Genomic DNA, 26,459 nt, shown 5'->3' on the forward strand with positions numbered 1-26,459 from the left:
GCAGCACTACCAGTGGGACCACAGCCAGTCCTGAAGTAGGCATTCATGAAGGCAGGGATTTAAGGCAAGCCTGGGATCTTAGCAGGCCCCAGATAGGCCAGCGAATTGAATGGGTGTGGAAGTATTTGATGGTGTGGACACAGCAGAGCGTTTGGGGAAAAGCAAGGGTAAGATGACCTTTGCGGGAACCTCTAAACTGGCAACAGGAGTCCTGTAAATCGTGGCACCCCATCTCTGGACAGCCCACCAGCCCAACCAGTGAAATCTGTAGACATGGCTCCGGCCTTTCCTGCCACAGGTAAAATCTGAGCGATAATGGGGGAAGAGGCTGAGGTCATAACTAACCTGCAGATGAGTGGGTGATCCTCCCAACACCTTCCCCCACTGCTGGTAAAATAGCAGTGATGTGGGGACAGATAAGTGGCCGCACGCACTCATAGCATGGAGCCCAATTTACCAAACCACCCACCAACTGACAATCACCACCCCCCCACTACTTGTTGTTAGCGATGAAGGCTTCCACAAGTGAAATATTCCATCAGCCTTTACTGTTCAAACAGACTTTGATTCTTTACAATGTTTTCCTATAAAATTGATCAGACCTCACAATACTCTGACTATTACAGGAAAATTCTGTAACCATGGAAGCTTTTCCAGCTATGACGACATAGTCAACAAAAACAGATATGCACTTCATTTCCGCTTGGGTCAATGTGTTGCGAACACTGTCGATCTTAGTGCTGTTTAGCGTATTGCTTGCCTTTTTCTTTCTCAGTAGTTTTTAGAGTTATTGGAAAAGCGTTATTTGAAATGGAGTGAAAGAACAACCACTGCGGGAGCGTCACGCATGTATTGCGTGAAGCGCTTTCAGGTATTTTGAAATCACTCAGAGTGGAGCAGAATTTGACAAAGTTGGAATGTTAGGTCAAATTCAGATGTGGGAGAAATGGAAACATGAATGCCAGTGAGAGTGATCCTGTCTGCATTGTGGCAATTGGTAATGACTCCCCACAACCAAAAATAAATTGGCCACTTTTGTGTCTGAATTGGGGCAAATGGAAAATGTTTCTTCTGTCAGAGGTGTCACCTTCAGGATGAAACACTTTATCAAGTCTTTGCCCCTTAGGTGGTCATAAGATTCCATGATACTATTCAAAAAACAATAGCAGAGTTAGCACTCCTGTTCTGGCCAATATCGATCTCAAAACAAGTTTATTAAAATAGATGATATATTCGGTATCATATCACTGTGTCTGACAATTGCTGTATGCAAATTGTATGGTGTCTTTTGTATCTAGTAACAGTGATGGCAACCAATGAAGCACCAGGAAATTGGGAAGTGTTATGAGATATCCTTTGAGGTTCTATTTTGGGTGACGCATTAAAGTGCCTGATGGATTATATCCCAGGCTGGCTCAGTGATCACGTTAATTTTCAAATTTTGTTATTGAGACAAAGTGAACATTAAAAAGGCAATGGACATGAAGTCTGCTTTTGGCATCTATTTAAGTCTGACTGCAGTTTTCTACCTTCCATGTTTTAATTTAGGCCTGATGTTTGTCTAATTTACATCTTAGATTTGACTGCATATCATCTTAGAAGTCACACTTGGAAGCAATCCAACTTCCGTGCTGCTGCTTAGAAGCAGAAAGGTGATTAACTATTCTCACTTGTTCATTTATGTTGTCATGGTTGGAACACATTTCATGGTTACAGATTTATGCTGCAGACCTTTGTCAGATCAATGCTTTGAAAAGAATACTCTTAGAAAAATAGACCAGAATTGTAAAATCCTTCATCACAGGAACAGGTTGGCAGGCACTGGACACAATGATATTGAGTCAGTTGGCAGGGGATGCTTGTCTCCATTGTCTCTTTGGCTCCACTGGTATGTTAGCTTTGTGGCAGGATCGTTGGCAAGTACCGCGACCTCCTTTAGACCACTTGAGCTAAATTGATAACCTCTTAAGAGGTTATTTTCCTCAGCTGCTGCTCATATTTTATGTGAGGGACAGGGCTAAAGTTTCTTTGTGGCCAATGGGCAACCAATCTGCCGTCCTTTCATGGGCTGGCCTACAGGTCCACAGCAGTGTGGTTCAGTCTTACTGTCCTTTGAAATGGCCTAGTCAGTTTACCACTCAGTGTAAGATTTGGGGACAAGGTCTGCCCCTGCTTGGCCAGCTCAGTTGGCAGCCATTTAACAACTATTGGGTAGTTGTTAGCAAGCTGTGGGCCCGCATCAGGGGTGTTGTCTCGTCTCTAAGACTGCAGGAGAACTAAATCTCAGCAGCGCTACCAGTGGGACCGCAGCCAGTCTGAAGTAGGCATTCGGCAATGAAGGCAGGGATGTAAGGCATGTCTGGGATCTTACCAAGCCCCAGCATGGCTAACTAATTGAATGGGTGTGGAAGTATTTGATGGTGTGGACACAGCAGAGCGTTTGGGGAAAAGCAAGGGTAAGATGACCTTTGCGGGAACCTCTAAACTGGCAACAGGAGTCCTGTAAATCGTGGCACCCCACCTCTGGACAGCCCACCAGCCCAACCAGTGAAATCTGTAGACATGGCTCCGGCCTTTCCTGCCACAGGTAAAATCTGAGCGATAATGGGGGAAGAGGCTGAGGTCATAACTAACCTGCAGATGAGTGGGTGATCCTCCCAACACCTTCCCCCACTGCTGGTAAAATAGCAGTGACGTGGGGACAGATAAGTGGCCACACGCACTCATAGCATGGAGCCCAATTTACCAAACCACCCACCAACTGACAATCACAACCCCCCCGACTACTGTTGTTAGCGATGAAGGATTCCACAAGTGAAATATTCCATCAGCCTTAACTGTTCAAACTGACTTTGATTCTTAACAATGTTTTCCTTTAAAATTGATGAGACCTCACAATACTCTGACTATAATAGGAAAATTCCGTAACCATGGAAGTTTCTCCAGCTATGACGACATAGTCAACAAAAACAGATATGCACTGCATTTCCGCTTGGGTCAATGTGTTGCGAACACTGTCGATCTTAGTGCTGTTTAGCGTATTTCTTGCCTTTTTCTTTCTCAGTAGTTTTTAGAGTTATTGGAAAAGCGTTATTTGAAGTGGAGTGAAAGAACAACCACTGCGGGAGCCTCACGCAGGTTTTGCGTGAAGCGCTTTCAGGTATTTTGAAATCACTCAGAGTTGTGCAGAATTTGTCAAAGTTGGAATGTTAGGTCAAATTCAGATGTGGGAGAAATGGAAACATGAATGCCAGTGAGAGTGATCCTGTCTGCATTGTGGCAATTGGTAATGGCTCCCCACAACCAAAAATAAATTGGCCACTTTTGTGTCTGAATTGGGGCAAATGGAAAATGTTTCTTCTGTCAGAGGTGCCACTTTCAGGATGAAACACTTTATCAAGTCTCTGTCCCTTAGGTGGTCGTAAGATCCCATGATACTATTCAAAAAACAATAGCAGAGTTATCACTCCTGTTCTGGCCAATATCAATCTCAAAAAAAGTTTATTAAAATAGATGATTTAGTCGGTATCACATCGCTGTGTGTGACAATTGCTGCATGCAAACTGTATGGTGTCTTTTCTATCTAATAGCAATGATGGCAACGAATGAAGCACCTGGAAAGTGGGAAAGTGTTTTGGGGTATCCTTTGAGGTTCTATTTTGGGTGATGTATTGAAGTGCCTGATGGATGATATCCCAGGCTGGCTCAGTGATCTTGTTAAAGTTTAAACATTCTTATTGAGACAAAGTGAACATTAAAAAGGCAATGGACATGAAGTCTGCTTTGGCATCTATTTAAGTCTGACTGCGGTCTTCTACCTTCCGTGTTTTAATTTAGGCCTGATGTTTGTCTTATTTATATCTTAGATTTGACTGCATATCATCTTAGAAGTCACACTTGGAAGCAATCCAACTTCCGTGCTGCTGCTTAGAAGCAGAAAGGTGATTAACTATTCTCACTTGTTCATTTATGTTGTCATGGTTGGAACACATTTCATGGTTACAGATTTATGCTGCAGACCTTTGTCAGATCAATGCTTTGAAAAGAATACTCTTAGAAAAATAGACCAGAATTGTAAAATCCTTCATCACAGGAACAGGTTGGCAGGCAGTGGACACAATGATATTGAGTCAGTTGGCAGGGGATGCTTGTCTCCATTGTCTCTTTGGCTCCACTGGTATGTTAGCTTTGTGGCAGGATCGTTGGCAAGTACCGCGACCTCCTTTAGACCACTTGAGCTAAATTGATAACCTCTTAAGAGGTTATTTTCCTCAGCTGCTGCTCATATTTTATGTGAGGGACAGGGCTAAAGTTTCTTTGTGGCCAATGGGCAACCAATCTGCCGTCCTTTCATGGGCTGGCCTACAGGTCCACAGCAGTGTGGTTGAGTCTTACTGTCCTTTGAAATGGCCTAGTCAGTTTACCACTCAGTGTAAGATTTGGGGACAAGGTCTGCCCCTGCTTGGCCAGCTCAGTTGGCAGCCATTTAACAACTATTGGGTAGTTGTTAGCAAGCTGTGGGCCCGCATCAGGGGTGTTGTCTCGTCTCTAAGACTGCAGGAGAACTAAATCTCAGCAGCGCTACCAGTGGGACCGCAGCCAGTCTGAAGTAGGCATTCGGCAATGAAGGCAGGGATGTAAGGCATGTCTGGGATCTTACCAAGCCCCAGCATGGCTAACTAATTGAATGGGTGTGGAAGTATTTGATGGTGTGGACACAGCAGAGCGATTGGGGAAAAGCAAGGGTAAGATGACCTTTGCAGGAACCTCTAAACTGGCAACAGGAGTCCTGTAAATTGTGGCACCCCACCTCTGGACAGCCCACCAGCCCAACCAGTGAAATCTGTAGACATGGCTCCGGCCTTTCCTGCCACAGGTAAAATCTGAGCGATAATGGGGGAAGAGGCTGAGGTCATAACTAACCTGCAGATGAGTGGGTGATCCTCCCAACACCTTCCCCCACTGCTGGTAAAATAGCAGTGACGTGGGGACAGATAAGTGGCCGCACACACTCATAGCATGGAGCCCAATTTACCAAACCACCCACCAACTGACAATCACCACCCCCCCACTACTTGTTGTTAGCGATGAAGGCTTCCACAAGTGAAATATTCCGTCAGCCTTAACTGTTCAAACAGACTTTGATTCTTAACAATGTTTTCCTGTAAAATTGATCAGACCTCACAATACTCTGACTATTACAGGAAAATTCTGTAACCATGGAAGCTTTTCCAGCTATGATGACATAGTCAACAAAAACAGATATGCACTTCATTTCCGCTTGGGTCAATGTGTTGTGAACACTGTCGATCTTAGTGCTGTTTAGCGTATTTCTTGCCTTTTTCTTTCTCAGTAGTTTTTAGAGTTATTGGAAAAGCGTTATTTGAAGTGGAGTGAAAGAACAACCACTGCGGGAGCGTCACACATGTATTGCGTGAAGCGCTTTCAGGTATTTTGAAATCACTCAGAGTGGAGCAGAATTTGACAAAGTTGGAATGTTAGGTCAAATTCAGACGTGGGAGAAATGGAAACATGAATGCCAGTGAGAGTGATCCTGTCTGCATTGTGGCAATTGGTAATGACTCCCCACAACCAAAAATAAATTGGCCACTTTTGTGTCTGAATTGGGGCAAATGGAAAATGTTTCTTCTGTCAGAGGTGTCACCTTCAGGATGAAACACTTTATCAAGTCTTTGCCCCTTAGGTGGTCATAAGATTCCATGATACTATTCAAAAAACAATAGCAGAGTTAGCACTCCTGTTCTGGCCAATATCGATCTCAAAACAAGTTTATTAAAATAGATGATATATTCGGTATCATATCGCTGTGTCTGACAATTGCTGTATGCAAATTGTATGGTGTCTTTTGTATCTAGTAACAGTGATGGCAACCAATGAAGCACCAGGAAATTGGGAAGTGTTTTGAGATATCCTTTGAGGTTCTATTTTAGGTGACGCATTGAAGTGCCTGATGGATTATATCCCAGGCTGGCTCAGTGATCACGTTAATTTTCAAATTTTGTTATTGAGACAAAGTGAACATTAAAAAGGCAATGGACATGAAGTCTGCTTTTGGCATCTATTTAAGCCTGACTGCAGTTTTCTACCTTCCATGTTTTAATTTAGGCCTGATGTTTGTCTTATTTACATCTTAGATTTGACTGCATATCATCTTAGAAGTCACACTTGGAAGCAATCCAACTTCCGTGCTGCTGCTTAGAAGCAGAAAGGTGATTAACTATTCTCACTTGTTCATTTATGTTGTCATGGTTGGAACACATTTCATGGTTACAGATTTATGCTGCAGACCTTTGTCAGATCAATGCTTTGAAAAGAATACTCTTAGAAAAATAGACCAGAATTGTAAAATCCTTCATCACAGGAACAGGTTGGCAGGCACTGGACACAATGATATTGAGTCAGTTGGCAGGGGATGCTTGTCTCCATTGTCTCTTTGGCTCCACTGGTATGTTAGCTTTGTGGCAGGATCGTTGGCAAGTACCACGACCTCCTTTAGACCACTTGAGCTAAATTGATAACCTCTTAAGAGGTTATTTTCCTCAGCTGCTGCTCATATTTTATGTGAGGGACAGGGCTAAAGTCTCTTTGTGGCCAATGGGCAACCAATCTGCCGTCCTTTCACGGGCTGGCCTACAGGTCCACAGCAGTGTGGTTGAGTCTTACTGTCCTTTGAAATGGCCTAGTCAGTTTTCCACTCAGTGTAAGATTTGGGGACAAGGTCTGCCCCTGCTTGGCCAGCTCAGTTGGCAGCCATTTAACAACTATTGGGTAGTTGTTAGCAAGCTGTGGGCCCGCATCAGGGGTGTTGTCTCGTCTCTAAGACTGCAGGAGAACTAAATCTCAGCAGCGCTACCAGTGGGACCGCAGCCAGTCTGAAGTAGGCATTCGGCAATGAAGGCAGGGATGTAAGGCAAGTCTGGGATCTTACCAAGCCCCAGCAAGGCTAACTAATTGAATGGGTGTGGAAGTATTTGATGGTGTGGACACAGCAGAGCGATTGGGGAAAAGCAAGGGTAAGATGACCTTTGCGGGAACCTCTAAACTGGCAACAGGAGTCCTGTAAATTGTGGCACCCCATCTCTGGACAGCCCACCAGCCCAACCAGTGAAATCTGTAGACATGGCTCCGGCCTTTCCTGCCACAGGTAAAATCTGAGCGATAATGGGGGAAGAGGCTGAGGTCATAACTAACCTGCAGATGAGTGGGTGATCCTCCCAACATCTTCCCGCACTGCTGGTATAATAGCGGTGATGTGGGGACAAATAAGTGGCCGCACGCACTCGTAGCATGGAGCCCAATTTACCAAACCACCCACCAACTGACAATCACAACGCCCCTGACTACTGTTGTTAGCGATGAAGGATTCCACAAGTGAAATATTCCACCAGCCTTAACTGTTGAAACAGACTTTGATTCTTAACATTTTTTTCCTTTAAAATTGATGAGACCTCACAATATTCTGACTATTACAGGAAAATTCCGTAACCATGGAAGCTTTCCCAGCTATGACGACGTAGTCAACAAAAACAGATATGCACTTTCATTTCCGCTTGGGTCAATGTGTTGCGAACACTGTCGATCTTAGTGCTGTTTAGTGTATTTCTTGCCTTTTTCTTTCTCAGTAGTTTTTAGAGTTATTGGAAAAGCGTTATTTGAAGTGGAGTGAAAGAACAACCACTGCAGGAGTGTCACGCAGGTTTTGCGTGAAGCGCTTTCAGGTATTTTGAAATCACTCAGAGTTGTGCAGAATTTGTCAAAGTTGGAATGTTAGGTCAAATTCAGATGTGGAAGAAATGGAAACATGAATGCCAGTGAGAGTGATCCTGTCTGCATTGTGGCAATTGGCAATGGCTCCCCACAACCAAAAATAAATTGGCCACTTTTGTGTCTGAATTGGGGCAAATGGAAAATGTTTCTTCTGTCAGAGGTGTCACCTTCAGGATGAAACACTTTATCTCGTCTTTGTCCCTTAGGTGGTCATAAGATCCCATGATACTATTCAAAAAACAATAGCAGAGTTATCACTCCTGTTCTGGCCAATATCGATATCAAAACAAGTTTATTAAAATAATGACATGTTCGGTATCACATCGCTGTGTTTGACAATCACTGTATGCAAATTGTATGGTGTCTTTTCTATCTAATAACAGTTATGGAAACCAATGAAGCACCTGGAAAGTGGGAAGTGTTTTGAGTTATCCTTTGAGGTTCAATTTTGGGTGATGTATTGAGGTGCCTAATAGATTATATCCCAGGCTGGCTTAGTGGTCACGTTAAAGTTCAAATTTACTTGCTGAGACAAAGTGAACATTGAATAGGCAATGGACATGAAGTCTGTTTTGGCATCTATTTAAGTCTGACTGCATTCTTCTACCTTCCATGTTTTAATTTAGGCCTGATGTTTGTCTTATTTACATCTTAGATTTGACTGCATATCATCTTAGAAGTCACACTTGGAAGCAATCCAACTTCCGTGCTGCTGCTTAGAAGCAGAAAGGTGATTAACTATTCTCACTTGTTCATTTATGTTGTCATGGTTGGAACACATTTCATGGTTACAGATTTATGCTGCAGACTTTTGTCAGATCAATGTATTTAAGAAAATACTCTTGGAAATATAGACCAGAATGTAAAATCCTTCATCACAGGAACAGGTTGGCAGGCAGTGGACACATTGATATTGAGTCAGTTGGCAGGGGATGCTTGTCTCCATTGTCTCTTTGGCACCACTTGTATGTTAGCTTTGTGGCAAGATCGTTGGCAAGTACCGCGACCTCCTTTAGACCACTTGAGCTAAATTGATAATCTCTTAAGAGGTTATCTTCCTCAGCTGCTGCTCATATTTTATGTGAGGGATAGGGCCCAAATCTCTGTGGTCAATGGGCAACCAATCTGCCGTCCTTTCATGGGCTGGCCTACAGGTCCACAGCAGTGTGGTTGAGTCTTACTGCCCTCTGAAATGGCCTAGTCAGTTTTCCACAGTGTAAGATTCGGAGACAAGATCTGCCCCTGCTTGGCCAGCTCACTTGGCAGCCATTGAACAACTATTGGGTAGTTGTTAGCAAGCTGTGGACCCGCATCGGGGTGGTAGTCTCGTCTCCAAGACTGCAGGACAATTAAATCCCAGCAGCGCTACCAGAGGGACTGCAGCCAGACCCAGCGAGGCCAGCCAATTGCATGGGTGTGGAAGTATTTGATGGTGTTCAGAGCGTTTGGGGAAAAGCAAGGGTAAGATGACCTTTGCGGGAACCTCTAAACTGGCAACAGGAGTCCTGTAAATTGTGGCACCCCATCTCAGGACAGCCCACTAGCCCAACCAGTGAAATCTGTAGACGTGGCTCCGGCCTTTCCTGCCACAGGTAAAATCTGAGCGATAATGGGGGAAGAGGCTGAGGTCATAACTAACCTGTGGATGAGTGGGTGATCCTCCCAACATCTTCCCGCACTGCTGGAAAAATGGCAGTGATGTGGAGACAAATAAATGGCCACACGCACTCATAGCATGGAGACCAATTTACCAAACCACCTACCAACTGACAATCACAACCCCCCCGCCACTGTTGCTGGCGATGAAGGGTTCCTCAAGTGAAATATTCCATCAGCCTTAACTGTTCAAACAGACTTTGATTCTTAACAATGTTTTCCTGTAAAATTGATCAGACCTTACAATACTCTGACTATTACAGGAAAATTCCGTAACCATGGAAGCTTTTCCAGCTATGACGACATAGTCAACAAAAACAGATATGCACTTCATTTCCGCTTGGGTCAATGTGTTGCGAACACTGTTGATCTTAGTGCTGTTTAGCGTATTTCTTGCCTTTTCCTTTCTCAGTAGTTTTTAGAGTTATTGGGAAAGCGTTATTTGAAGCGAAATGAAAGAACAACCACTGCGGGAGCGTCACGCAGGGTTTGCGTGAAGCGCTTTCAGGTATTTTGAAATCACTCAGAGTTGAGCAGTATTTGTCAAAGTTGAAATGTTAGGCCAAATTCAGTTTTGGAAGAAATGGAAACATGCATGCCAGTGAGAGCGATCCTGTCTGCATTGTGGCAATTGGCAATGGCTCCTCACAACCAAAAATAAATTGGCCAATTTTGTGTCTGAATTGGGGCAAATAGAAAATGTTTCTTCTGTCAGGGGTGCCACCTTCAGGATGAAACACTTTATCAAGTCTCTGTCCCTTAGGTGGTCATAAGATTCCATGATACTATTCAAAAAACAATAGCAGAGTTAGCACTCCTGTTCTGGCCAATATCTACCTCAAAACAAGTTTATTAAAATAGATGATATATTCGGTGTCACATCGCTGTGTGTGACAATTGCTGTATGCAAATTGTACGGTGTCTTTTGTATCTAATAACAGCGATGGCAACCAATGAAGCACGTGGAAAGTGGGAAGTGTTTTGAGATATCCTTTGAGGTTCTATTTTGGGTGATGTATTGAAGTGCCTGATGGATGATATCCCAGGCTGGCTCAGTGATCTTGTTAAAGTTTAAATATTCTTATTCAGACAAAGTGAACATTAAAAAGGCAATGGACATGAAGTCTGCTTTTGGCATCTACTTAAGTCTGATTGCAGTCTTCTACCTTCCATGTTTTAATTTAGGCCTGATGTTTGTCTAATTTACATCTTAGATTTGACTGCATATCATCTTAGAAGTCACACTTGGAAGCAATCCAACTTCCGTGCTGCTGCTTAGAAGCGGAAAGGTGATTAACTATTCTCACTTGTTCATTTATGTTGTCATGGTTGGAACACATTTCATGGTTACAGATTTATGCTGCAGACCTTTGTCAGATCAGTGCTTTGAAAAGAATACTCTTGGAAAAATAGACCAGAATTGTAAAATCCTTCATCACAGGAACAGGTTGGCAGGCAGTGGACACAATGATATTGAGTCAGTTGGCAGGGGATGCTTGTCTCCACTGTCTCTTTGGCTCCACTGGTATGTTAGCTTTGTGGCAGGATTGTTGGCAAGTACCGCGACCTCCTTTAGACCACTTGAGCTAAATTCATAACCTCTTAAGAGGTTATTTTCCTCTGCTGCTGCTCATATTTTATGTGAGGGACATGGCTCAAGTCACTTTGTGGCCAATGGGCAACCAATCTGCCGTCCTTTCATGGGCTGGCCTACAGGTCCACAGCAGTGTGGTTGAGTCTTACTGCCCTCTGAAATGGCCTAGTCAGTTTACCACTCAGTGTAAGATTTGGGGACAAGGTCTGCCCCTGCTTGGCCAGCTCAGTTGGCAGCCATTTAACAACTATTGGGTAGTGGTTAGCATGCTGTGGACCCGCATCAGGGGTGTTGTCTCGTCTCCAAGATTGCAGGACAATTAAATCCCAGCAGCGCTACCAGTGGGACCACAGCCAGTCCTGAAGTAGGCATTCAGCAATGAAGGCAGGGATTTAAGGCAAGTCTAGGATCTTACCAAGCCCCAGAGAGGGCAGCCAATTGCATGGGTGTGGAAGTATTTGATGGTGTGGACACAGCAGAGCGATTGGGGAAAAGCAAGGGTAAGATGACCTTTGCGGGAACCTCAACGTTGGCAACAGGAGTCCTGTAAATTGTGGCACCCCATCTCTGGACAGCCCACCAGCCCAACCAGTGAAATCTGTAGACATGGCTCCGGCCTTTCCTGCCACAGGTAAAATCTGAGCGATAATGGGGGAAGAGGCTGAGGTCACAAATAACCTGTGGATGAGTGGATGATCCTCCCAACATCTTCCCGCACTGCTGGTAAAATAGCAGTGATGTGGGGACAGATAAGTGGCCGCAGGCACTCATAGCATGGAGCCCAATTTACCAATGCTCCTACCAACTGACAATCACAACCCCCCCGCCACTGTTGCTGGCGATGAAGGGTTCCTCAAGTGAAATATTCCATCAGCCTTAACTGTTCAAACAGACTTTGATTCTTAACAATGTTTTCCTGTAAAATTGATCAGACCTCACAATACTCTGACTATTACAGGAAAATTCCGTAACCATGGAAGCTTTTCCAGCTATGACGACATAGTCAACAAAAACAGATATGCACCTTCATTTCCGCTTGGGTCAATGGGTTGCGAACACTGTCGATCTTAGTGCTGTTTAGTGTATTTCTTGCCTTTTTCTTTCTCAGTAGTTTTTAGAGTTATTGGAAAAGCGTTATTTGAAATGGAGTGAAAGAACAACCACTGCGGAAGCGTCACGCAGGTTTTGCGTGAAACGCTTTCAGGTATTTTGAAATCACTCAGAGTTGAGCGGAATTTGACAAAGTTGGAATGTTAGGTCAAATTCAGATGTGGGAGAAATGGAAACATGAATGCCAGTGAGAGTGATCCTGTCTGCATTGTGGCAATTGGTAGTGACTCCTCTCAACCAAAAATAAATTGGCCACTTTTGTGTCTGAATTGGGGCAAAAGGAAAATGTTTCTTCTGTCAGAGGTGCCACCTTCAGGATGAAACACTTTATCAAGTCTCTGTCCCTTAGGTGGTCATAAGATTCCATGATACTATTCAAAAAACAATAGCAGAGTTAGCACTCCTGTTCTGGCCAATATCGATCTCAAAACAAGTTTATCAAAATAGATGATTTATTCGGTATCACATCGCTGTGTATGACAATTGCTGTATGCAAAATGTATGGTGTCTTTTCTATCTATTCGCAATGATGGCAACCAATGAAGCACCTGGAAAGTGGGAAGTGTTTTGGGATATCCTTTGAGGTTCTATTTTGGGTGATGCATTGAAGTGCCTGATGGATTATATCCCAGGCTAGCTCAGTGATCACGTTAATTTTCAAATTTTCTCATTGAGACAACGTGAGCATTAAAAAGGCAATGGACATGAAGTCAGCTTTTGCCATCTAGTTAAGTCTGACTGCAGTCTTCTACCTTCCATGTTTTAATTTAGGCCTGATGTTTGTCTTATTTATATCTTAGATCACACTTGGAAGCAAATAACTTCCGTGCTGCTGCTTCGAAGCAGAAAGGTGATTAACTATTCTCACTTGTTCATTTATTTTGTCATGGTTGGAACACATTTCATGCTTACAGATTTATGCTGCAGACCTTTGTCAGATCAATGCTTTTAAGAAATTACTCATCGGGAATTGGACCAGAATTTTAAAATCCTTCATCACAGGAACAGGTTGGCAGGCAGTGGACACAACTATATTCAGTCAGTTGGCAGGGGATGCTAGTGTCCATTGTCTATTTGACTCCACTGGTATGTTACCATGGTGGTAGGATAGTTGGCAAGTACCTTGACCTCCTTTTGACCACTTGAGCTAAATTGATAACCTCTTAAGAGGTTATTTTCCTCAGCTGCTGCTCATATTTTATGTGAGGGACAGGGCCCAAGTCTCTTTGTGACTAATGGGCAACCAAACTGCCGTTCTTTCATGGAATGGCCTACAGGTCCACAGCAGTGTGGTTGAGTCCTCCTGCCCTCTGAAATGGCCTAGTCAGTTTTCCACTCAGTATAAATTCAGGGACAAGGTGTGCCCCTGCTTGGCCAGCTCACTTGGCAGCCATTTAATAACTATTGGGTAGTTGTTAGCATGCTGTGGGCCCGCACCAGGGGCGGTAGTCTCGTTTCCAAGACTGCAGGACAATTAAAACACAGCAGCGCTACTAGTGGGACTGCAGCCATTTCTGAAGTAGGCATTCAGAAATGAAGACAGGGATTTAAGGCAAGTGTGGGATCTTACCAAGCCCCTGAGACGCCAGACAGTTGCATGGGTGTGGAAGTATTTGATGGTATGGACACAGCAGAGCGATTGGGGAAAAGCAAGTGGAAGATGGCCTTTGTGGGAACCTCTGAATTGGCAACAGGAGTCCTGTAAATGGTGGCACCCCACCTCTGGACAGCCCACCAGCCCAACCAGTGAAATCTGTAGACTTGGCTTCGGCCTTTCCTTCCACAGGTAAAATCTAAGCGATAATGGGGGAAGAGGCTGAGGTCACAACAAACCTGCGGGTGATCCTCCCAACATCTTCCCGCACTGCTGGTATAATAGCGGTGACGTGGGGACAGATAAGTGGCCGCAGGCACTCAAAGCACGGAGCCCAATTTACCAAACCTCCCACCAACTGACAATCACCACATCAACCCCCCCGCCGATGTTCTTAGCGATGAAGGCTTCTAGAAGTGAAATATTCCATCAGCCTTAACTGTTGAAACAGACTTTGATTCTTAATAATGTTTTCCTTTAAAATTGATGGGACCTCACAATACTCTGACTATTACAGCAAAATTCCGTAACGATGGATGCTTTTCCAGCTATGACGACATAGTCAACAATACCAGATATGCACCTTCATTTCCATTTGGGTCAATGTGTTGCGAACACTGTCGACCTTAGTGCTGCTTAGTGATTTCTTGCTTTTTTCTTTCTCAGTAGTTTTTAGAGTTGTTGGGAAAGCATTATTTGAAGTGGAGTGAAAGAACAACCACTGCAGGAGCATCACGCAGGTTTTGCGTGAAGCACTTTCAGGTATTTTGAAATCACTGTGAGTTGAGCAGAATTTGTCAAAGTTAGAATGTTAGGCCAAATGCAGATGTGGGAGAAATGGAAACATGAATGCCAGTGAGAGTGATCCTGTCTGCATTGTGGCAATTGGCAATGGCTCCGCACAACCAAAAATAAATTGGCCACTTTTGTGTCTGATTTGGGGCAAATGGAAAATGTTTCTTCTGTCAGAGGTGCCACTTTCAGGATGAAACACTTTATCAAGTCTCTGTTCCTTAGGTGGTCATAAGATCCATGATGCTATTCAAAAAACAATAACAGAGTTATCACTCCTGTTCTGGCCAATATTGATCTCAAAACAAGTTGATCAAAATAGATGATTTATTCAGTATCACATTGGGTTCTATGACAATTGCTGTATGCAAACTGTATGGTGTCTTTTCTGTCTAATAGCCGTGATGGCAACCAATGAAGCACCTGGAAAGTGTGAAGTGTTTTGGGATATCCTTTGAGGTTCTATTTTGGGTGATGTATTGAATGCCTGATGGTTTCTATCCCAGGCTAGCTCAGTGATCACGTTAAAGTTCAAAATTTCTTATTGAAACAAAGTGAACATTGAAAAGGCAATGGACATGAAGTCTGCTTTTGCCATCTATTTAAGTCTGACTGCAGTCTTCTACCTTCCATGTTTTAATTTAGGCCTGATGTTTGTCTTATTTATATCTTAGATTTGACTGCATATCATCTTAGAAGTCACACTTGGAAGCAATCCAGCTTCCGTGCTGCTGCTTAGAAGCAGAAATGTGATTAACTATTCTCCCTTGTTCATTTATTTTGTCATGGTTGGAACACATTTCATGGTTACAGATTTATGCTGCAGACCTTTGTCAGATCAATGCTTTGAAAAGAATACTCTTGGAAAAATAAGCCAGAATTTTAAAATCCTTCATCACAGGAACAGGTGGGCAGGCAGTGGACACAATGATATTGAGTCAGTTGGCAGGGGATGCTAGTGTCCATTATCTATTTGGCTCCACTGGTATGTTAGCATGGTGGTAGGATAGTTGACAAGTACCTCGACCTCCTTTAGACTAATTGAGCTAAATTGATAAGCTCTTAAGAGGTTATCTTCCTCAGCTGCTGCTCATATTTTATGTGAGGGACAGGGCCCAAGTCTCTTTGTGACCAATGGGCAACCAATCTGCCATCCTTTCATGGACTGGCCTACAGGTCCAAAGCAGTGTGGTTGAGTCTTACTGCCCTCGGAAATGGCCTAGTCAGTTTTCCACTCAGTATAAATTCAGGGACAAGGTATGCCCCTGCTTGGCCAGCTCACTTGGCAGCCATTTAATGACTAATGACTATTACCATGCTGTGGACCCGCATCAGGGGCAGTAGTCTCGTCTCCAAGACTGCAGGACAATTAAAACACAGCAGCGCTACAGGTGGAACCGCTGCCAGTCCTGAAGTAGGCATTCAGAAATGAAGGCAAGGATTTAAGGCAAGTGTGGAATCTTACCAAGCCCCAGAGAGGCCAGCCAATTGAATGGGTGTGGAAGTATTCGATGGTGTGGACACAGCAGAGCGATTGGAGGAAAGCAAAGGTAAGATGACCTTTGCGAAAACCTCTGAATTGGCAACAGGAGTCCTGTAAATTGTGGCACCCCATCTCTGGACAGCCCACCAGCCCAACCAGTGAAATCTGTAGACATGGCTCCGGCCTTTCCTGCCACAGGTAAAATCTGAGCGATAATGGGGGAAGAGGCTGAGGTCATAACTAACCTGCGGATGAGTGGGTGATCCTCCCAACATCTTCCTGCACTGCTAGTAAAATAGCAGTGACATGGGGACAGATAAAGCTGCACGCACTCATAGCACGGAGCCCAATTTACCAAACCTCCCACCAACTGACAATCACCACCCCCCCCCACAACTGTTGTTAGTGATGAAGGGTTCCACAAGTGAAATATTACGTGAGCCTTAACTGTTCAAACAGACTTTGATTCTTAACAAGGTTTTCCTTTAAAATTGATCAGACCTCACAATACTCTGACTATAACAGCAAAATTCCATAACCATGGAAGCTTTTCCAGGTATGACGAATAGTCAACAAAAACAGCTGTGCACTTCACTTCCGCTTGGGTCAACGTGTTGCGAACACTGTTGATCTTTATGCTGTTTAGCGTATTTCTTGCCTTTTTCTTTCACAGTATTTTTTAGAGTTATTGGGAAAGTGTTATTTCAAGTGGAGTGAAAGAACAACCACTGCGGGAGCATCACGCAGGTTTTGCGTGAAGCGCTTTCAGGTATTTTGAAATCACTCTGAGTTGAACAGAATTTGTCAAAGTTGGAATGTTAGGCCAAATTCAGATGTGGGAGAAATGGAAACATGAATGCCAGTGAGAGTGATCCTGTCTGCATTGTGGCAATTGGCAATGGGGCAAATTGAAAATGTTTCTTCTGTCAGAGGTGCCACCTTCAGGATGAAACACTTTATCAAGTCTCTGTCCCTTAGGTGGTCATATGATCCCATGACACTATTCAAAAAACAATAGCAGAGTTATCACTCCTGTTCTGGCCAATATCTATCTCAAAACAAGTTTACTAAAATAGATGATTTATTCGGTATCACATCGCTGCGTGTGACAATTGCTGTATGCAAATTGTATGGTGTCTTTTCTGTAATAGACGGCAACCAATGAAGCGTCTGGAAAGTGAGAAATGTTTTGGGATATCCTTTGAGGTTCTATTTTGGATGATGTATTGAGGTACCTGATGGATTATATCCCGGCTGGCTCAGTGGTCATGTTAAAGTTGAAATTTTCTTATTGAAACAATATGAACATTAAAAACGCAATGGACATGAAGTGTGCTTTTGGCATCTACTTAAGTCTAACTGCCATCTTCTACCTTCGATGTTCAATTTAGGTTTGACTCGAGTCTGATATTTGTCTCATTTATATCTTAGATTTGACTGCACGTCATCTTTGAAGTCACACTTGCAAGCAATCCACGTCCGTGCTGCTGCTTAGAAGCAGAAAGGTGATTAACTATTTTCACTTCTTCATTTATGTTGTCATGGTTGAAACACAATTCATGGTTACAGATTTATGCTGCAGTCGTCAGAGCGTAGTGAGATCAGTGACACGAGGCAAAGATCACTTGGAATCATTGCTTCTTAGGAAAAATTTTCGAAAAATCGGCTGCAATTTTAGAATCACTCATTAAGGCCAATTCTCTACTTCTGGTATGAAGCTCTTTGGACATCCTTCCAGTTGTGCGAGGTGCTATATAAATCAAAAATCCCATTTTGAGTGGCCCACTGAGGTATCTGAAGGATTCAATCCCAGGTTGTCTCGGCCGACATGTGTTGGTTTCTCCTGTGACAATTTAACAGGGTATTCAATTCCTGAGGGAATGGCATGAATGTGACATTATTGAAGGCCATGCTAGCTGGCTGAGAGCGTAAAAAGTAAAGCGAAAGAAAGATTTTTTTTGTACACCAGAGTAAAGAGAACTGTGCAAAATCTCAGAAGCACGTGGAGACCATGGAGCGCCCCAGAGAGGCAACACAATTGGGTGAAGGGAGATTGAATTTGAATAAATGCATTGAAAAATGTTGACTGCACAAATTAAAGTATTACGTTTCTTAGCAGACCCTGAAAGGGCAAAAAAATGGTGGCAGATGAAAACTGTGGCATTTATCACCCAGTATTTAAGTTTGCATGCAGTCTTCAACCAGTAGTTTTTAATTTAATTTTGATGTAAATCTGATGTGTTCTCCTTTATATTTTAGATTTGACTGGATATCATCTTCAAAGTCTACTTGTATAAAATAATCCAAGTTTTGTGCAGGTGTTTTGAAAGAAAACAGGTGATTGTTTATCCTCAGTTGGTCACTATATTGTCAGAACTAAAATATTTTACCACAGATCACAGTGTTTAAATTGACTGGGTGTGTAAGACAACCCCGTTTTCAGCCCCAATCATTGACGAGATTATCCGGCCTCCCTGCTGTATGTTTCCCGCCAGCGGGAGGTAGGACGTTGTTTGCTAGTGGCAGGAGTCTCTGCTCCTGCTGCTGTCATTGATGTCACCCCACGTCGGCAGGTGAATAAGTCAAACCCAACACCCCACCCCCACCCCACGCAGCCCCCCACCTCCCCTATCACCACTTCAGCTGCAGCTTTTCAGCCACAACATGCCATATTCACATTGATAGGCAACCTCAATCTTTCACCCCACAGATAGAGGTTTAACTTACCGGTTTGCAATAACTTGGTGCAAGCGATCCAGCAAACGATATGGGCTGTGTTTTGACAATGTGTGGGAGTTTAAGATATTGCCACACAAAGCAAATACGCCTAGTGCTGAATGACCAAAATGGTGACCACCCACAACCAGTTCATTATCATCCTCAGCACGTAAGTCAAATCACACATTTTGATTTTCTGAAGTTCTACTTTGGGTGATGTACTGAGGTGCCTCATGGATTATATCCCAGGCTGGCTCAACATTAAAGTTGAAATTTTCTTATTCAGACAAAGCGAACATTAAACAGGCAATGGACATGAAGTCTGCTTTTCGCATTTATTTATGTCTGACTGTCATCTTCTACCTTCCATGTTTAATTTAGGCTTGACTCCAGTCTGATGTTTGTCTCATTTATATCTTAGATTTGACTGCAAATCATCTTTCAAATCACAAGTGGAAGCAATCCACATCCGTGCTGCTTTTTAGAAGCAGAAAGGTGATTAACTATTTTCACTTCTTCATTTATGTTGTCATGGTTGAAACACATTTCACGGTTACAGATTTATGCTGCAGTCATCAGACCGTAGTGAGATCAATGACACGAGGCAAAGATCACTTGGAATCATTGCTTCTTAGAAAAACTTTTCGAAAAATCAGCTGGAATTTTACAATCCCTCGTCACAGGGAACAGGTTGGCAGGCAGTAGACACAATTACATTGAGTCAATTGGCAGGGGATGCTTGTGTCCGTTGTCTACTTGACTCCGCTGGTATGTTACCATGGTGTTAGGACCGTTGGCAGGCAGGTACCTCGCCCTCTTTTAGACCACTTGAGATCAATTGATAAACTATTAAGTGGTTTTCTTCCTCAGCCGCAGCTCATATTTTATGTGAGGGACAGGGCCAAAATCTCATTGTGGCCAATGAGCAACCCATCCCAGCAGCAAGGCCCACCCCTTCCTGGAGAACCCGTTCCTATTCTGGCCACTCAATCACACCACCCCCAATCATCCCCCTTCCAGGTTCAGACTGATGTCTCCTTCTCACTTACCTTTAAGACTATAAGATATGGGAGCAGAATTAGGCTCTTTGGCACATCAAGTCTATGCTACCATTCAATCATGACTGCTAAGTTCCTCAATCCCACACTCGGGTGTTGGTGATACCACCTCTGGAGTATTCTGCACAGTTTTAGTATCCTTAAATGAGGAAGGATGTCCTTTCTATAGAGGGAGTACAGAAAAACTTCACCAGGCTGATTCCTGGGTTGGCAGATCTGTCATCTGAGGAGAGATTAAGTTGGTTAGGATTATATTCACCGGATTTTAGAAGAGTGAGAGGGGATGTCATAGAAACTTACAAAATTCTAACAGGGTTAGACAGGGTAGATTCAGGAAGAATGTTCCCAACGGTGGGGGAGTCCAGAAGTACGGGTTATAGATTGAGGATAAGGGGTAAGCCGGTTAGAACTAAGGTGAGGAGAAATTTCTTCACCCACAGGGTGGTGAATGTGTGGAATTCACTACCGCAGAATGTCATTGAGGCCAAAACGTTGTGTGTTTTCAAGAAGAAATTGGGTAGCTCTTGGTGCTAACAGGATCAAGGCATATGGCGGGCAAGGAGAGAATCAGGATATTGAATTCTGTGATCAGCCATGATCAAAATGAATGCTGGAGCAGGCTTAAAGGGCTGAATGGCCTACTCTTGCTTCTAGTTTCTATGTTTCCATGTTTTTTCCACATCTTATGTTTAATTTAGGATTGGCTCCAATCTGATGCTGTTCTCATTTACCCTTTAGATTTGACTGTATATCATCATAGAATTCAACTTGTGGGAGTAATTCCGTGCCGTTGTTTTTAAGCAGACAGGTGATTAGCTATCCTCAATTGTTCGCTATACTGTCATAGCTGAATTGTTTAGTGATGTAATAGTCAGTCTGAATATTACACCAGCACAATGTACAAAGTATATTAAAGAATTATTACTTTTACAAAAGCTCCTTGCAAACACTGAAAGGAGTATACTTTAATAACCATATATTGTAAATGCTGGTGGAATACTTCACTTGTGGAGAGTCTCCATCATTGATTATACCAGTCAGGAACTCTGTGAAAAAGTCCTCTTAAAGGACCTTACCATTTACTAGACAATGACATGCAATGCTACCTGGATTACTATTATAATTGTCAAAAGCCAAATAAGTCAATGAATGCAACTCTCTCCTATTGCCGCAGTGACATACAAACTTACATATATACTCCACAGTGTATATGAACTTAAAATTGTTACACTGGGTGGCACATGATAGATTTAAGCATTTATTATCACAATTAATAAATGGTTGAATTCACCTGGATTTATCAGTTAACTTTGCACTAATTTAGCATGTATGTAACTACTTGTGTGTAATTCTAAAGCCACCACAGTGAATTGTGGAAAAAGGGGCAGGAGAAAAAACAATTCCTGAAGAGGCAGAAGGCAATGGTGAGCTTCTTTGCCTTCTGGCCTTTTCTGCTTCCATTCCCATCCATGATTGCTGCACCATGACAATGCTGCCAGAAGTAACTTCAGACTTGCATCAATAGCAGCTCTCTGACTGGATTATAGTCATCTGAGCAGAAAATCTAGGCTGACAAAGGTGTTCGGTACCGAGCAGGTGTCACATTGTCAGAAGTGCCATTTTTCAAATGTTAACCTGAGCTCCTGTCTGTCTGCCTGATTGGCTGTAAGATTCCATGGTACTATTTGATGAAGAACACTGGACTTCTCCCTGGTATTGCTGCTAACATGCATGCCACAAACAACATTAAAGTAGATTATCTGGTAATTTTTTCAAACTGCTTGTGGGAACTCGCTGACTGCAAATTGTCAATAGCATTTCCTGCATGAAAGCCAATGAAGGACTTCTGGTATGAGGCTCTTTGGACATCCTTCCAGTTGTGCAAGGTGCTATATAAATCAAAAATCCCATTTTGAGTGGCCCACTGAGGTATCTGAAGGATTCAATCCCAGGTTGTCTCGGCCGACATGTGTTGGTTTCTCCTGTGACAATTTAAGAGGGCATTCAGATCTTGAGGGAATGGCATGAATGTGACATTTTAGAAGCCCATGCTAGCTGGCTGAGAAGGTAAAAAGTAAAGATAAAGAAAGATTTTTTTTGTACACCAGAGTAAAGAGAACTGTGATAAATCTCAGAAGCATGTGGAGAGAATGAAGGGCCACAGAGAGGCAACACAATTGGGTGAGGGGAGATTGAATTTGAATAAATATATTGAAAAATGTTGACTGCACAAATTAAAGTATTATGTTTCTGAGGAAGACTTAGCAGACACTGAAAGAGCAAAAAAATGGTGGCATATGAAAACTGTGACATTTATCACCCAGTATTTAAGTTTGGATGCAGTCTTCAACCTGTAGTTTTTAATTTAATTTTGATGTAAATCTGATGTGTTCTCCTTTATATTTTAGATTTGATTGGATATTATCTTTGAATTCTGCTTGTATAAAATAATCCAAGTTTTGTGCAGGTGTTTTGAAAGAAAACAGGTGATTGTTTATCCTCATTTGGTTACTACACTGTCAGAACTAAAATATTTTACCACAGATCACAGTGTTTAAATTGACCGGGTGTGGAAGACAACCCCGTTTTCAGCCCCAATCATTGACGAGATTATCCAGCCTCCCAGCTGTATGTTTCCCTCCAGTGGGAGGTAGGACGTTGTTTGCTTGTGGCAGGAGTCTCTGCTCCTGCTGCTGTCATTGATGTCACCCCACGTCGGCAGGTGAATAAGTCAAACCCAGCACCCCACCCCCACCCCACGCAGCCCCCCACCTCCCCCATCACCACTCCACTTGCAGCTTGTCAGCCAGAACATGCCATATTCACATTGATAGTCAACTTCAATCTTTCACCCCACAGGTAGAGGTTTAACTTACCGGTATGCAATAACTAGGTGCAAGCGATCCAGCAAGCTGTGTTGTGACAATGTGTGGGAGTTTAAGATATTGCCACACAAAGCAAATGCGCCTAGTGCTGAATGACCAAAATGGTGACCACCCACAACCAGTTCATTATCATCCTCAGCATATCAGTCAAATCACACTTCTTGACGTTTTGAGGTTCTATTTTGGGCAATGTACTGAGGTGCCAAATGGATTATATCCCAGGCTGGCTCACTCGTCACATTAAAGTTGAAATTTTCTTATTCAGACAAAGTGAACATTAAACAGGCAATGTACATGAAGTCAGCTTTTCACATCGATTTATGTCTGACTGCTATCTTCCGCCTTCCATGTTTAATTTAGGTTTGACTCCAGTCTGATGTTTGTCTCATTTATATCTTAGATTTGACTGCACATCATCTTTCAAGTCACACGTGGAAGCAATCCACGTCCGTGCTGCTTTTTAGAAGCAGAAAGGTAAATAACTATTTTCATTTCTTCATTTATGTTGTCATGGTTGAAACACATTTCATGGTCACAGATTTATACTGCAGTCGTCAGACCGTAGTGAGATCAATGACACGAGGCAAAGATCACTCGGAATCATTGTTTCTTAGAAAAACTTTTCGAAAAATCGGCCGGAATTTTACAATCCCTCGTCACAGGGAGCAGGTTGGCAGGGAGTAGACACAATTACATTGAGTCAGTTGGCAGGGGATGCTTGTGACCGTTGTCTACTTGACTCCACTGGTATGTTACCATGGTGGTAGGATCGTTGGCAGGTACCTTGCCATCCTTTAGACCACTTGAGATCAATTGATAAACTATTAAGTGGTTTTCTTCCTCAGCTGCAGCTCATATTTTATGTGAGGGACAGGGCCAAAATCTCATTGTGGCCAATGAGCTACCCATCCCAGCAGCCAGGCCCAGCCCTTCCTGGAGAACCCCTCCCCATTCTGGCTATTCAATCACACCACCCCTATCATCCCATTTCCAGGTTCAGACTGATGTCTCCTTCTTGCTGACCTTTAAGGCCATAAGATATGGGAGCAGAATTCGGCTGTTTGGCACATCAAGTCTACGCTACCATTCAATCATGACTGCTAAGTTCCTCGATCCCACTCTCGGGTGTTGGTGAGGCCACCTTTGGAGTATTATGTTTTAGTGTCTTTAAAAGAGAGATCTTTAACCTATCTCTTCAACCTATGCTAAATCTCTTTAAGCTATGCTTAATGCTATCTCCACTCACATTGTCTGCTCCTTTAAGACTTGATTAGTTGTAAAGAATTGCATCCTAATCAGTATTCTGTAAACTGAGTGTGTGTCTTTATATGCCCTGTTTGTGATCAGAACTCCCCATTCACCTGACGAAGGAGCAGCGCTCCGAAAGCTAATGGCATTTGCTATCAAATAAATCTGTTGGACTTTAGCCTGGTGTTGTGAGACTTCTTACTGTGTTTACCCAGTCCAACGCCGGCAACTCCACATTATTAGTGCTGCACCATGACAACGCTGCAAGAAGTAGGTGTCAGTCTTGCCACTCAATCTGACATTTGTAGGTTGCTGAGATTTGTGCACATAATCTGGGCTGACACATGTGTCCAGTACTGGGCATGTGCTGCGCTGCCAGACGCACCATCTTTCAGAAGAGACATTTAAACCAAGCTTCATCTGCCCACTCCAGCAGTCATTTGATTCCATGGTATTATTCTAAGAAAAGAGTAAGGCAGGTTTTAGTGGTGTTCTGACCAACATTTATTTATTCTCAGGCAACACTACTTAAACAGATTATCTGGTCATCATCACATTGCTGTTTGTGGGAGCTTGTTGTGTGCAAATTGATTTCCCTACTTCCCTGTATTATCACAGTGACTATACTTCAAAGGCCTCAAATTCATTTCTCCTTTGAAACACTCTAATGTTGTGAAATTTGCAATTGTCTTCTTTCAAAGTAATAAAACGTGGAACAAAAAGACTGGCAAGTGTGACACTCTGACATGTCCAGCACTAGTCCACACTAACTGATTTTTAGCTAGTTTTTATCCCAATCTTCATATCTTCCTGGAAGGTGAAAATCCGCAAACTGGTCTGGGACATTGATGACAGGATATCACTCCTGCTGAGATGATAATCATCTTCTATGATCTCCGCAAGAGATAGTAGTTAGTGTCTATGACTTTTATGCTTTTGATGTGTCCTTGTCTTAAAACAGAGTGTGAATCCATTGTTTTTCTCTTTGTATCATACACCAGCAATTTAGCCAGTGATTGAATTTACATCCTCAGCCATCGTTGACTTTTGTGTCTATTTTTAAAATCACAGGACTTATTGAAAAGTTCATTATGTTCATACGTAATATTTGATTTTCTTCATCATCATGACATGAGAAATGTCTTATCAATTCATTTAGACAGAGAAGGCTGAAGAGAGAATGGACAAGACTTTCTGCAGTAAGCTCTGCCGCTGCATCAGTGGAGGCCCCCCGCCATTGGAAGAACCTGACACTATGAGCAACGAATTTGGTTATTTAAACCTATCGTTGCCAAAATCGAAGCGCAACCACAGGGAACAGTTGACAAATCTCTCCCAATCTGGGAGTGTTAAAAGCAGACGCAAATGGGTGAGTAGACAATGGAGCTAGAAGGAAATTATAGATTTGTTGAGGGGTATTCTATCAGTTTTCATATTAGATGCTGATAAAATATCAATAGTACAGAGAAACCTATAAGTACATCAAAGTGGGAAACCTATTGAATCTAATATAAGGAGTAAAATAATAATATTAGTGCTGCACCATGACAATGCTGCAAGAAGTAGGTGTCAGTCTTGCCACTCAATCTGACATTTGTAGGTTGCTGAGATTTGTGCACATAATCTGGGCTGACACATGTGTCCAGTACTGGGCATGTGCTGCGCTGCCAGACGCACCATCTTTCAGAAGAGACATTTAAACCAAGCTTCATCTGCCCACTCCAGCAGTCATTTGATTCCATGGTATTATTCTAAGAAAAGAGTAAGGCAGGTTTTAGTGGTGTTCTGACCAACATTTATTTATTCTCAGGCAACACTACTTAAACAGATTATCTGGTCATCATCACATTGCTGTTTGTGGGAGCTTGTTGTGTGCAAATTGATTTCCCTACTTCCCTGTATTATCACAGTGACTATACTTCAAAGGCCTCAAATTCATTTCTCCTTTGAAACACTCTAATGTTGTGAAATTTGCAATTGTCTTCTTTCAAAGTAATAAAACGTGGAACAAAAAGACTGGCAAGTGTGACACTCTGACATGTCCAGCACTAGTCCACACTAACTGATTTTTAGCTAGTTTTTATCCCAATCTTCATATCTTCCTGGAAGGTGAAAATCCGCAAACTGGTCTGGGACATTAATGACAGGATATCACTCCTGCTGAGATGATAATCATCTTCTATGATCTCCGCAAGAGATAGTAGTTAGTGTCTATGACTTTTATGCTTTTGATGTGTCCTTGTCTTAAAACAGAGTGTGAATCCATTGTTTTTCTCTTTGTATCATACACCAGCAATTTAGCCAGTGATTGAATTTACATCCTCAGCCATCGTTGACTTTTGTGTCTATTTTTAAAATCACAGGACTTATTGAAAAGTTCATTATGTTCATACGTAATATTTGATTTTCTTCATCATCATGACATGAGAAATGTCTTATCAATTCATTTAGACAGTGAAGGCTGAAGAGAGAATGGGCAAGACTTTCTGCAGTAAGCTCTGCCGCTGCATCAGTGGAGGCCCCCCACCATTGG

General features: G+C 42.8%; 1 long non-coding RNA gene across 1 annotated transcript; it reads left to right on the plus strand.

The window, feature by feature from the left end:
* Nucleotides 1–8,467: 8,467 nt before the first annotated feature.
* On the plus strand, nt 8,468–18,350 carry LOC145348414 (uncharacterized). The gene is made up of 5 exons (XR_013887937.1): nt 8,468–8,518; nt 12,949–12,998; nt 14,409–14,504; nt 17,449–17,522; nt 18,277–18,350. It is a non-coding gene; the product is annotated as an uncharacterized LOC145348414 (long non-coding RNA).
* The last annotated feature ends 8,109 nt before the right edge of the window (nt 18,351–26,459 follow it).

This window comes from Carcharhinus amblyrhynchos, chromosome 9 (assembly GCF_965287045.1).
Source record: "Carcharhinus amblyrhynchos chromosome 9, sCarAmb.v2.hapA, whole genome shotgun sequence".
NCBI lineage: Eukaryota > Metazoa > Chordata > Chondrichthyes > Carcharhiniformes > Carcharhinidae > Carcharhinus > Carcharhinus amblyrhynchos.